The sequence below is a fragment of the Canis lupus genome, chromosome 27 (genome assembly GCF_048164855.1).
Source record: "Canis lupus baileyi chromosome 27, mCanLup2.hap1, whole genome shotgun sequence".
NCBI classification, from domain to species: Eukaryota; Metazoa; Chordata; class Mammalia; order Carnivora; family Canidae; genus Canis; species Canis lupus.
Genome location: NC_132864.1, coordinates 35,481,858 through 35,495,965, shown reverse-complemented (window position 1 = coordinate 35,495,965; position 14,108 = coordinate 35,481,858).

The following is a 14,108-nucleotide window of genomic DNA, read 5'->3' as shown; positions in this document are numbered from 1 at the left end:
CATCTTTCTGGAACTCAGGTGCTTCATGAAGGAAGTATATCCTGAACTTCACAATGAGCCGTTTGGTTCTGTTCTGTGTTCTGTTTGTACCAGGAACAAATTCAGCTCTTTCTCCTCAAAAGACAGGGCTTACTATTTCATTTAAAACTCTTCTGGATTTTTGTATCCTCCAATAAGACATGAGAATCAAACAATAATCTGACAGTCATCCAAATGTGACAAAATGAACATATGTATACAATATCCTTATGTTCCAATAAGAAGCAAAGCAAAGAAGTTGAAAAATACACAGAAATCAATACCCAGCATCTTATTTTGGGAAACAAATTAAAGATGATGATTCTCATCCACTATCAATTTTAAAGTAAGGAATAATTTAGAAATGATGCCAGGGAAAGTGAGAAATTCTTAATGAGAATTTAATTTAATTTCACTTAATGAGAAATTCTATGAACCCATGAATGACAATTGCCTGGAGTGCTGGTTCCCTGATTGCATTGAACAGAAAAACACTGGTGGATATTTAGGTCATAAGTACACCTAAAGAGTTTCGAATCATCTCTATCAAAAGTAACCTCCCTAAGGATGCATGACTGGCTCAGTCAGTAGAATGTGTGACTCTTGGTATCAGGTTTATAAGTTTAAACACCATGTTGCATATGGAGATTACTTTTAAAAGTTTGAAAACATTTTTAAGGGGTGCCTGGGTGGTTCAGTTTGTTCAGTATCTGCCTTTGGCTCAGATCATGATCCCAAGGTCTTGAGATCAAACCTCACATCAGGCTCCCTGCTCAGCAGGGAATCTGCTTCTCCCTAGCCCTTTCCCCACTTGTGCTTTCTCTCTCAATCTTTCTCAAATTAACTAATTAAATAATTAAAAATATTTTTTAAGATGTGATCTGTCTTGACCTAAAACATATAATCTCATATGTCAATTTTACCCAAATTTTAAAGTAGCAACCACTCTCTCATCTTTTCATGAAAATAACTAAGCATATATTGGTTCACTATTTCAGAATACTTGAGGCTCTTCCACAGCTTGAGACTCTATATACTCAAGGAACAAAGGGCTACGACAACCCCAGGCATGTCATATTGGAGCCATTCTGTTCACACAATATCTATACTCATGATTATTTGGAAGGTTCTCTATTATTAACATACTAACTACTTTCTCAGAAGGAAGTTGTGGTTCCATATTAGAAGGATACTCACTTGAATAGGCAATGGTCCCTCTTACCCAACTCTGCTCATGTTGACACAGTTCCTACCACTGCAGAGTTGGAAAGAGTGATTCTCTAGGACCATGTCCTGGAAGCAAATAGGCTCTGTCATTTTCCAGACCTTTGGCAGATTATGTTTCATTTACTTTAATTTGAGAAGAAAGAGGAGCAGAGACACCTGAATTCTCAAGACCATATTGCATGAAGCTTCCACTGTAAAGGGTTAGGAAGTATCTTCAGATCAAGGAGGGAGCCTGTAAGCACAGGGCAGGTTTTGATCTCCCTTCCCCATGAACTTCAACCACTGTGTGTGTGCCACTGGTTGTATATGAGCAACAGTAATAATTAGCCTCATCTTCAGCCTGAAGCCCAGAGATGGTCATGGGGGCTGTGTTTCCAGACTTGGAGCCAGAGAAGCGAGCAGGGATCTCTAATGGCCAATTATTGGTACCATAAATCAGGAGTGTGGGGGACGTGCTTGGGAGCTCTTGGTACCAGGAGACATAACTATACCTCCCAATGTCACTGCCGCTTCCAGTACAGGAAATGATGATGGTCTGTCCCAGTGTCCCAGACACCGAGGGAGGCTGAGCCAGGGCAGACTGGGCCAGGACCCTGGAAAGAGAAAGAACATACTCTGGTGAGTTCAGTGCTGGGGTCCCAAGTGAGTCTGAGGGGCAGACAAATAATCAGCCCAAATGTCCCTGAGGCCCCTTCCCTGGATACCTCACCTGTGTCTCGAGTGAGGAGTGTAAGAAGGACCAGAGCTCAGGCTATGAAGAAGATGCCCCAAGTGCACTGACTTCTGAGACTTCAGTCCTGGGTCCCCTAGACCTCTTATTCCCTCCCCCTGCCTCAGAAGAGGCACCTGCCTCTCTTCACTGCTCTGACCTGGTCCTCTGTTTTATATACTTGAGCATCCCTGGGCAGCAGAGGTTAGTCAAGACTTAAAGCTCTTGAACATGGTGTCAGACAGGGCATATTAAGCCCATGGCAGTGCCCTGGAAACAGATATAACCCACAGATACCCTTATATTTCCTGTGGTGAGAATCTGGTGGTTCCTGAGTAAAAAATCTCAGGGCTGTTTCTTTGGTGTTGAGTTTACCACCTCACACCAGTTAGAATGGGGAACATTAACAAGGTAGGAAACCACAAATGTTGGAGAGGATGCGGAGAAAAGGGAACCCTCTTACACTGTTGGTGGGAATGTGAACTGGTGCAGCCCCTCTGGAAAACTGTGTGGAGGTTCCTCAAAGAGTTAAAAATAGACCTGCCCTACGACCCAGCAATTGCACTGTTGGGGATTTACCCCAAAGATTCAGATGCAATGAAACACCGGGACACCTGCACCCCGATATTTCTAGCAGCAATGTCCACAATAGCCAAACTGTAGAAGGAGCCTCGGTGTCCATCGAAAGATGAATGGATAAAGAAGATGTGGTTTATGTATACAATGGAATATTACTCAGCCATTAGAAATGACAAATACCCACCATTTGCTTCAACGTGGATGGAACTGGAGGGTATTATGCTGACTGAAGTAAGTCAATCGGAGAAGGACAAACATTATATGCTCTCATTCATTTGGGGAATATAGATAATAGTGAAAGGGAATATAAAGGAAGGGAGAAGAAATGTGTGGGAAATATCAGAAAAGGAGACAGAAAATGGAGACTCCTAACTCTGGGAAACAAACTAGGGGTGGTGGAAGGGGAGGAGGGCAGGGGGTGGGGGTGAATGGGTGACGGGCACTGAGGGGGGCACTTGACGGGATGAGCACTTGGTGTTATTCTGTATGTTGGCAAATTGAACACCAATAAAAAATAAATTTATTATAAAAACAAACAAAAAAACTCTAAAAAAAAAAAAAAGAAAGAAAGAAAGAAATCTCAGGGCTTCTCCTCTACAGTGTGTGAAGCAAAAATGAGGACAGGGTACTTAGCTGGCTAACTGATCCAGTTGCCCCATTTCCTGGGTCTACAAGCAGAGCTGCGGGCCATGATCCCCCTCAACTCTTTTCTCTGCCCTCAGGATGGGTCATCATTCATTACTTCTTCCTCTGTCTCTGTGGTGGTTTGAGACTGGGGCCTGTGGCTGAGCCCTGGGTTGTTTTTTAGCTCTCTGAGAATATGATTTGTGTGGGGGACACAACACTTTGGGGCCTCAGTGAGACTCAGTGAGAAGCAGCTCTTGACATTTCCTGTGGACAGTTTAAGCCACAGAAAATCCCTTCTCTAAATCCAGGCCTCTTGTGATATCTGGGTGGCTCAGCAGTTGAGCTTCTGCCTTAGGCTCAAAGTGTGATCCTGGAGTTCTGACGTGCTTGAGCTCCCTGTGGGGAGCCTGCTTCTCCCTCTGCCTATGTCTCTGTCTCTCATGAATAAGTAAATAAAATAATCAATCAATCAATCAATCAATCAATCAATCCAGGCCCTTCCTGCCCTCTGGTGGCCTCAGAAGATGCATCCCAGGCACCAGAGAAGACAGCTGAGTGGGAGCTGGAAATCCCTCCTCTGCTCCCACTCTAGTCTTCCTCCTTCCCCATCCAGTTCAGTGCCAGGCCCTCTGATCTCTTCTATCCCCAAAAGCGCATTTCCTTTTGTCCAGTAACATTTCCTTTGGTCCATGGAATGTGCCAACTGCCATACCACGTGGTCCAGCATTCACTTCACAACTATTCAGCATTTCCCACCACAGCCTTGGCTCGGGGATACTGCTTGTGAGGCATCTCTGGGCACAGGGCTGAAGAAACATTAGATGTTAAAGAAACCAACCCCAGTAGGAAGGCTGGGTGAAAAAAATGAGAGTAGGTGAAGATAGATTGGCTTCTCAAAGTGTAGAAAGAAGAAATATTGCCTGAGGAAGAGAAAGCTCTGTAGGATTGAGAACCACCTAGCGGAAATCAGGAAGTGAATTCTAGTGATTGAATAAGTGGGAAAAGGGGATGGGGCCAGGTTTAGCCTGAGCACCCAGCTCCAGGGACCTCTCTTCGGGGCATGTTTTGGTGTCACAGGGAACATGGAACTTTCTTCCTAACATCTTCTTTGCGTACACTGAGAAAGACTCGCTTCCAAGCTATGCGTCTTCCTGAGGTAAAGTTTCTCCTATAGAGAGTTACTTAACCTAGTTGTGCTTTCTAGGAAGGAATCAGTTTGAGGTAAAAACTTTGAGAACTAACTATCAAAACTTGTGTATAAATTATGGAAAATCCTCAAACATATTCTCTTTTCATTTAGAAAAATACTTACCCTCTACACCAAGTTTTCAGTCATCATGTGATCTATCTGCTGCCCACAGCTCCCCATGAATCCTCCTCCTCTGAGTTCCCAGTGGGCTACTCCCCAGCCCAGTAGATTTCTTTCTATTCCTTCATTGGCCATCTTCCCTCTACTTCAGTGCCTTTGCATGGGCTATTCCTCTGCCTGAAATGCCCATATTCTCATACCTCACATGTCTGGATCTTTCTGAGGACACAGAAATGTGCCCCAAGAGCCCAGTCAGTAATCCTGTTTGTGGAATGAATCAAGGAGAGAGCTCAGGTAGGGAAGCTGAGCTAAGACATTTGCCCAAAGAGTCTCCAGGCTATAATCAGACATGTTTTAAAAATTACATATATATATGTATAATTTTAATTAATTAATTAATTAATTAATTATGATTAATTATATATATATTCCCAGCCAGGTTTGAGGAGATTACACATAGAAATGCAATTTTTTCAGCCTGTCAAACACCAAGCTCCCTTGGTTTCCCTTTATAGTTACTCGTGGCTTGGAGGAGGGAAGGGGCAGAGGACCTTCTGTTTCTTACTTTACCTCTTCCAGGAAAACACAATTCTGGCTGCGGACCAGACTGAGGACTTACTCATCCTTGCTCTGAATGAAGAGAGTGAGCAGAGGCTTCCAGATGAACCGAGGAAAACTCCAGTAGTCGCTTTTCCAGAAACCAAAGACTGGCTGGGAAAGTGGCATTCTCTCTCCACCTCTCCCTAAGGAAAGGTGACATATCCCTCTGACCCCGTTCTCTGCAGTGACCTGAGATATGGTCTGGGACTGAGTCCTAGAGGTGGTTACTGCTCTATGTGGAGAAGGGACAGAGTGAGGACAAGAACCTTGAGTTTTTCTCCTTAGGGGAGACTGGGGAGAAAGAAGGCCTTGGAACCTCCCATGGGCCAGGAGAAACCTCAGCAGGACCTTGGGCGGGGAGGTCATTGCAGTCCCCAAATCTAGGCTCTTGTTGCCCCCCTGTCGGCTCAGCTGGGACAGCCCAACACCAAGGATAAGGCAGAGAGTGTCCCCACTCTCTGCTCAGCTTCCCTTTTATCATTTGTTTCTCTCCTTCCCAAATGGAATTTGCTCTCTACCCCCCAACCCTGATGTACCATGTAATCCACCTCATGCTCCATGGATCAGTTCCTGAAGCTCCACCAGAAATGGAATCGGTCACCTGCCACACTCGCCCGCTCCGGACACCAGGGGACCCTGGTCAATGGATCACTGCCTGGGAGGCAGGCCTCAGTTCAGAGCAAGAAGAACAGTGGATAAAAACGGAAGCCAATCCTGGTATTAGATGTGCAGGAGAGAAACGGGCCAAAGAGAAAACATTTTGGAGTTTTTAAATGTCTGACATAAAACTCAGGAGGGGAGAAACTGAGGAGATCCCAGGAACCCTGGAAAAGATTTTGCCTTCTCGGCAGGTGGGGAGAAGTTGGACAGCCTGAGGGTCCAACTCCAAGGACCCCTTGTCAGAAGGGAGTCCTGTCTGGACCATCTCGGACTCTGGTTCCACCTTGGAAGAGATGGATGATTTTTTTTTTTTTAACTCAAAGTTGTATGAGCAAAGATATTAGCTGCAATCATTTATAATGTCCTGTAATTGTTACCACATTTGGGGATGGGTCCTATGCAGATATAATTAAATTAAATATCTTCAGGGGATCCCTGGGTGGCGCAGCGGTTTGGCGCCTGCCTTTGGCCCAGGACGCGATCCTGGAGACCCGGGATCGAATCCCAAGTCGGGCTCCCAGTGCATGGAGCCTGCTTCTCCCTCTGCCTGTGTCTCTGCCTCTCTCTCTCTCTCACTGTGTGCCTATCATAAATGGATAAAATAAAAATTTAAAAATAAATAAATAAATAAATAAATAAATAAATAAATAAATATCTTCAGATGGGAAGAGTTTCCTGGATTATTCAGGTGGACCATAAATCACATCACAAGTGTCCCTACAAGAGAGACACAGGGACAATACACATACACACACACAGGGGATAGCCATATGAAGGAGGAAGCAGACATAGAGTGATGGAGCCACAAGCCAAGGAATAGTGGCCAGCGACTGGAAAAGGCAAGAATGGATTCACTCTTAGAGCCTCTGGAGGGAGTGTGGCCCCCAATGAGAGCTTGATGTCAGCCCAATGTTGGTGATTTCAGACCTCTGGCCTCTAGAACTGTAAGGGAATAAATTCCCCTTGATGAATGCTGTCTTATCTGTGATTTGTCACAGCAGCCACACGAAACTCATATAGGAAGTCAGTACTCTGCTTCAGAATGACGACACTGCAGATCCAGCTTTCTAGGGAACTTATTGAGGTTGGCTATCAGGCTCCTGGCCCCCCTTCCCTACTTGTGCAGATCACAGGGTGAGCAGTACCTTCCTTAGTGGCCCATCTGTTTTGCCCTGAGGAGCCCTGTACTCTTGACCATTTCCAATACCCTCCAAGGTCAGGCACCCTTACTGGCACCTCCCTCTTTGCCACTCACTTGACTTCTCTGGTTAAGCTTCACCAACATGCTTCTATCCCTTTCAGGTCCTGCCATCCCCTATTGCTATCTCTGAAGCTCTTCCTTTCCTGCCTTCCCCTACCTGGCCCTGACCTAGAGGACAGCCACCCACTGAACTTCTCTGGCAGCACATTCCTCACTGCTCACAATAAATTTGGTGTCTGCCAGACCCTCCTGAGGCTCACCTTCCCTGAGGAGCTGTCCAGCTTAACCAGGTAGAGCCACTCCTAGATGCTTCTGAAGCCATAGTTTTCTTAGTCTTTATAAGGGTTGTCATCCTGGCAGGGAGCTTGCAGACTCTCTCAACATCCTTGCCAGTTGAGAGTGCTTCTTGTAGGTAAACTCCCCGCATCCAATCTGAGCTTTTGTCTCTTGATCCTGCACCTTCACGATCCAGCCCTGAACGCATGTTTTTCCAGGTCCTACCATACGTGTTGGCTGGTTCTGCAGCTCCTGTCCCTGCCTAGCCAGCTCTTCACACTCCTGTCCAGGTTTTGTGGTGACATAATCCTACTTATTGTCCACAGGCCTGCATGGCAGGAGGGGGTGGATCCCAGGGTGCTGAGGGACATGAGCATTATTTCATGGGTCACAAGTTTCCAATCCATCTTCAAGCAAAGGGAAGGAAAGGATGGGCCCTAATGATTAAGAGGGGGCTTGGATATATCGGGGAATATAATTAATTCAAGGACTTTTGAGTATTTGGATCCATGTGTCCCCTTCTTGTGATTCAGGACCCAGTAGTTATCGGTGCAAGGCCCTGAACTGGGGCATAGCAAAGTTGCCCAGTGGAGAGGTTCTGTAGAGGTCTGCTACTCTTAGGACTTAGTTCTGGACCTCAGGTTTTCCTGACCTCTGTCTGCACAGGTAAGAGTCTTTTTCAACCAACAAGGACTTCTGGCTTTCACTCTCAGTTTGTCCTTGATGATTTTTACTCCCAGCCTTTTAACTTTTGCAAATTATCAGATGCACATAGCAACACTCTTCCTAGAGTGAAAGCAGTAGGGTTGTCCCCACATTCCTTAAAAGTACTCTTTTCCTTAAATTTCTCAAATGTTTGACACACTGCCTTGTTTTTGCATTTCCTCCTACAAGTAAAACATCCTTATTCACCTCCAGTAAAAATCTGAACTGCATTGTTCTGTGTGCTCCCATCCCTACTCCCCCAATTGGAGTCTTCGTTGCTCTGGAATCCCCTTTCTACGTTTCCTTTTTCAGACAGTCCTGCAGCTAGAGTAGCCCAGAACTGTCCCAGTTTAGGCCTGATCATTCCCTTTCCTGAGACATTCATCAGTCTCAGGCAAACCAGGCTAGTCGGTTACCCTCCTGATACCACCTGTTGCAGGCTGGGTTTCCTGGACATTGATGCTGAAGTGGAAGTGGGAACATAAAGGTATTGGGGAGTCTGTTGGCATCACCCTGCCCCATGCAAGGGAGAAAAAAGAGCAGGATCAGGGAATGAGAGCCCGTGGTATGATACTTCAGCCTCTCCCAGAGGCACTACCAAGTCAGAGAGGGTCATGTAGGAAATGAAGGGAAGACAGCACCTGGGAAGATTAAAAGAAAGAGAAAGCAGGAGTCATCAGGGAGAGTCTATAGACAGCAGTGCAGATGTGTCCCCTGAGAAGGGAGAAGGGTCACAAGGGAGGTTGGAGAGTTAGAGCCTCTGAACTTAGAGCAGCAGGGAGAAAATCTCAGCCTTCCCCATGGAGAGCTCCAGAGCAAAGATAAGCATGGAAGAAGAATCTCAGCTTTGCGGAATCGGCAAGCCCTTGCACATCGACATGCTCAGTCATTGCCAGGCAGCTGCCCAGGGAGTACACACCCTCAACTAGAAAGCTAAGGTAGATGCTGGAGACACATGTGCCTGGAGGCTGCCAGTTGCTGGCATCCTGGAGGCAGGTTTCTTTCGGCAGGCAGATCTGAGAAGCTCATTCTTGGTTGCCCTAGTTGGGCTGTGGTGCAGTCTTTGCCAATGCGAGGGGGTGCCCTGGAACTGAGGCAGTCCTTCAGGTGCTTCCATGTTGCAGGCAGACTGCCTGGATTGTATATAGGCGCATCCACTAGTCACTGCATACAGGCTGCCCAGGAAGGGGCATGACTTTGAGAGGGCAAATCCCTCCTGAGAAGTCAGTTTCAGGAGAGCACTGGCAGATAAGAACTGTCTGTATCTCCGGCGACAGGGATGACGTGACTTTCATGAGATCTGGGACACTCATCATTGCATCCACTTCGCTGGTCCATCAGCAAATGGTAACTTCCACTTCTCTTAGTCAATAGTCTCGTATAAAGGCTAGGAATGAGAAGTCCTATGGAGTAGGACTTTGTATGCACAAAATATTTCCACTATAACATACAACACATTTAGAAACTCCAAGCATGTGAACCTCTGGCCAATTGTGGAAAAACCTCAGGTATTAGGGGGAAGAGCCTTCAAAAATCATATGCCTGTTGGGCAGCCCTGGTGGCTCAGAGGTTTAGCGCCACCTTGGGCCCAGGGCGTGATCCTGGAGACCTGGGATCGAATCCTGTGTTGGGCTCCCTGCATGGAGCCTGCTTCTCCCTCTGCCTCTCTCTCTCATTGTGTGTGTCTCTAATTAGTAAATAAAATAAAATCTTAAAAAAACAAAAAATCATATGCCTGTTGTTATGGGCATGTTTTGAAATCAGCATACCCTCAGAGGCTGAATAATAACAATAAAATGCCTGTGGGTGAATAACAGTGTCAGAGGCCTACCACCAGACTGGAAGTTGTGCTGGTTGGGGGGACAATCCCCATTGTGTGAGATCTACAAGGGAGAAGACCCATGGAAATCAATAGAAGGTTCTGGGTGCTTCCTGCAAGACCTCAACAGAGGGTTCCTCTTTAGTGGTCTATTACTGCAGGATTTTCAGGCACTCCAAGATACAGGAATAACTATTCTATTTAATTTGTTCTAGAATAATTTGCCCACACCATCAATCATGATGCAAATGTAAGAAGTACAATGGTTTCAAAATAAGAAATAAAATGATTATTTGAATTAGACATAACTTGTAACCTATAAAACCAAAGGAATTTACTGGAGAATATTAAAGACTAATTCCATGTATGCCTGAAGTTTATCAGTGGGAGGGCATGAGCACAAAGAAAACTTACACAGTACAAATTAAAAGGGCATGGGATCCCTGGGTGGCGCCTCGGTTTGGCGCCTGCCTTTGGCCCAGGGCGCGATCCTGGAGACCCGGGATCGAATCCCACATCGGGCTCTCGGTGCATGGAGCCTGCTTCTCCCTCTGCCTATGTCTCTGCCTCTCTCTCTCTCTGTGACTATCATAAATAAATAAAAATTAAAAAAAAGGGCATGATATTTGGAGAAGATCTCAAAATGTGTGGTACCCGGCTATATCAGATTCCTATTTTCACTGTAACAACTTCACCATAAACTTAGGGGTTTCAAAGAGCAGAAAATTATTTTCTTATAGTTCCAGGAGCCCAGATTCCAAAATGAGGCTTTCAGGGCTGAAATTAAAGAGTCTGAAGGGCTGGCTCCTTCTGGAGGTCCCAGGGAAGAATTAGATTCCTCGCTCTTCCAGCTACTACAGGCCACCACCATTCCTTGGCTGGTAGCTACATGATGCCAATCACTCATCTGTGGTCACATTTCCCTCCCCTTTTCTGTATGTAAACCTGCCTCCACCTTCCTCTTAAAAGGACACTTGTGATTATATTTATGGAGCATCAGATGATCCAGGATAATGTCCCTTGACTTGGCATTAGTCAGGGTTCTCTGGAAAAGCAATAGGAGATATAGAGACCCATATACACAGCCACACGAATTGGCTCATGTGGTTCTTGAGGTTGGGAAGTCCCACAGTCTGCAAGCTGAAGACCCAGGAAAGCTATTGATTTAATTCAGTCTGAGGCTGAAGACCCGAGAACCAGAGGAGCTGATGTTGCAAATCCCAGTCTGAGAACAGAGGAGATGATAGGAGATGTCCTAGCTCAACAGTGAGACAGACACATGGGAGAGGACAACCCACTCTACTGAGTTCATGGGTTCAAATGCTAATCCCCACTATACAATTGAAAACACTCTCATGGGCACCTGGGTGGCTCAGTGGTTGAGTGTCTGCCTTTGGCTCAGGGCATGATCCTGGGTCCAGGGATCAAGTCCCCATTGGGCTCCCTATGGGGAGTGTACTTCCCCTTCTGCCTTATGTGTGTGTCTCTCTCATGAATAAATAAATAAAATATTTTTAAAAAGGAAAATAAAACACTTTCACAGACATACCAGGAAATCACGTTGAATCTGGGCTCCCCATGGCCAGTGAAGTTGGCACATAAAATTAATTGACACTGTCCCTACCTCAAGATCTTTAATCACATCTGTGAAGTCCTTTTTTGCCATATAAGGTAACATTTGCAATTTCCAATGATTAGAACTGGTATTTTTTGGGACCAGTACTCAGGCTACCACTCTAGCCTCCAAATCCCACTGAGGTGTATGTGCAGGAAATGCTCTGAGGGGCTGTTCATAGTCTGTTTTGCAGTCATACCCTGATATAGCACAGAAATAGGAGCTCTCTGCAACCAATTTTTTAAAGATTTTATTTATTCATTCATGAGAGACACAGGGAGAGAGAGAGAGAGGCAGAGACACAGGCAGAGGGAGAAGCAGACTTTATTCAGAGAGCCTGACACGGGACTCGATCCCTGGTCTCCAGGATCAGACCCTGGACTGAAGACGGCGCTAAAGTGCTGAGCCACCCAGGCTGCCCCGCAACCAATTTTTTAAAGTCACTCTTTAACAGCCTCTCTGCCCTTTTCTTTAAATACTTTCAATTTTGAGGGAAACTTGGGAGGCTATTAATACCACTTAAGCCTTCACAAAGGGACAACTCCAAGAAAAACAAAAGTTCTAGAAATATGCAGTGGTGCAATCCTGTCCTGCTCACAACCTAGCTCCTCGGGCTCTCACTATTGCTCTCCATTCAAGTAAGTGTCACCATAAACTCAAGAGGACATTTTCCTTCCTCACTTAAAGATATTTTAGGAAGTCACCAATGCATTCTCACACTTGTCCCCAGAGGGTTTCTTTTTTAAAGGATTCCATCCCTTCCATCACAGGCACAGAGGGGTTGCCAGTGTGAAGTCTCCAGGACATCCTGGGCAGCTGCTCTCAACCTCCTGTTTTTTCCTCCTTGGATATCTGCGAAGATGCCAGGCCAAGCCTCTGGCCAGAGTTACAGAAACAAAGGACAAATAATGGGGGGATCGGGATGTGACACCAGCAGGGAGAGGAGAGGACTCTCCTGTCAGTACCTGTGAAGTATTTACTGCTCCAGGAGGAGAAAATAAGACGAGTGAAGCATCCACTGGAGGCCTAGATCTTTTCAGAAGTTCCACAGTGAACTGGGCAAATATACATGGTATACAGGGGTAGGATGACTTCTTCATTCTTTCACCTAGTGGGATAACTGGAATCCCAGCTGGGAAGAGGATGGCACAGCAGACAAATCCATCAGCTAACTTTTCACTGATCAAGGAACCAATTGGGAAAGTTATCACTGAAATGAAGAGGCACCTGTGATCTGGTGACATCCATGTATTCAACCTGGCTTTCACCACATTATGTTCAAGATGGTCCTTTACTGGGGTCATTATTCTAAGTGCCTCCTCACCATCAATTTGTGCTGGCAGCATCCTGAAGACACTAGACAAGACTCTTTGGGTCCCATGCTCCTGCCTTCCATGCATTGGATGGCATCCATATTCTGGGACCTGTGACCCAGCAGTGATGAGTTTGTTTTCCCAGAGACCTGTGACCCAGATAGATCTGTTTCAAAGTAGATCTGAGGCAAGGTCCCCAGGGAGACAGAACTGCTGAGCAGAGGTTGCTCAAGGGAGAAGAGCTGAAACCACAGGACTCCAGAAGTAAGTCCAAGTTCACTCAAGAGTTCCACAGCAGTCTGAAACATTCATTATATATATATGCATATAGTAAGGCATTCCTTCATCTCTTAGGGTCTTTAGGATCTCAGTTAGGAGTGGTTGAGCATGCCAGTGAGCCTAACCCTCATCCTCCTTGAGACTGGGCAGAGTCCACCAACCTCTGCTCAGCACAGAACTTAGTGAGCCCCTGGATGGTGGCAAGGGACCCTGGTGCCCAAAAAGGGCTTCTTGCTGTGTCCCTGATTGTGGCTGCATCTGCCACACAGAGGTAAACACACTATTTACCATGGCTTCTCCTGGGTCACAATCCTACTGACACTACTACCCTCTCCCCGACCCATGGAAACAGGTTATATCTGACTCATCCCTGTCTCATCCATTGTGATGCACATAATAGATGCTCAGGGGCTCAGTGACCAATATGGTAGCCACTAGCCATATGTGGTTATTGAGCACTTGAAATAGATCTAGTGAATCTGGGAGATTTAATTTTTAATTTAACTCAGTCTAAATTTAAATTTTAAATATGATCATTCAGTTATTGTTTGGAGCAACTTGAGTATGTGAATGAATCTACTTTTTCAACCAAAGCATTACTGATTAAAATTTAGCAATTGAATTGCAATGAACAGTGAAAGATTTAGAAGACTTAGTGCTAGAAAAATGAAGGAAAAATATCTCATTAATGACCTTTAAAATATTGACTATATGTTAAAACAATAATATTTCAACACAGTATTATTCACCACAATCCAATATGCATTCTACCTTTGACAACAAAATATATTATTAAAATTAAAAACAAAATTCTTGCCAGAGTCTTCCTCTTTTAGAGTCCATGTTACAGACACATCATTGTGCATCCAAAAGAATGTTTGCCAGCATAAATTAGGCATAATCGATTAAGACCAAGGTTTTTAAATTTTTTTAAAATTTATTTATGATAGTCACAGAGAGAGAGAGAGAGAGGCAGAGACATAGGCAGAGGGAGAAGCAGGCTTCATGCACCGAGAGCCCGACGTGGGACTCGATCCCGGATCGCGCCGTGGGCCAAAGGCAGGCACTAAACCGCTGCGCCATCCAGGGATCCCCAAGACCAAGATTTTTAATGCTCTGTTCATGATTCTCTGCCCAACACTCCCAAAGTATTATAAAGTCCGTGGAAAGC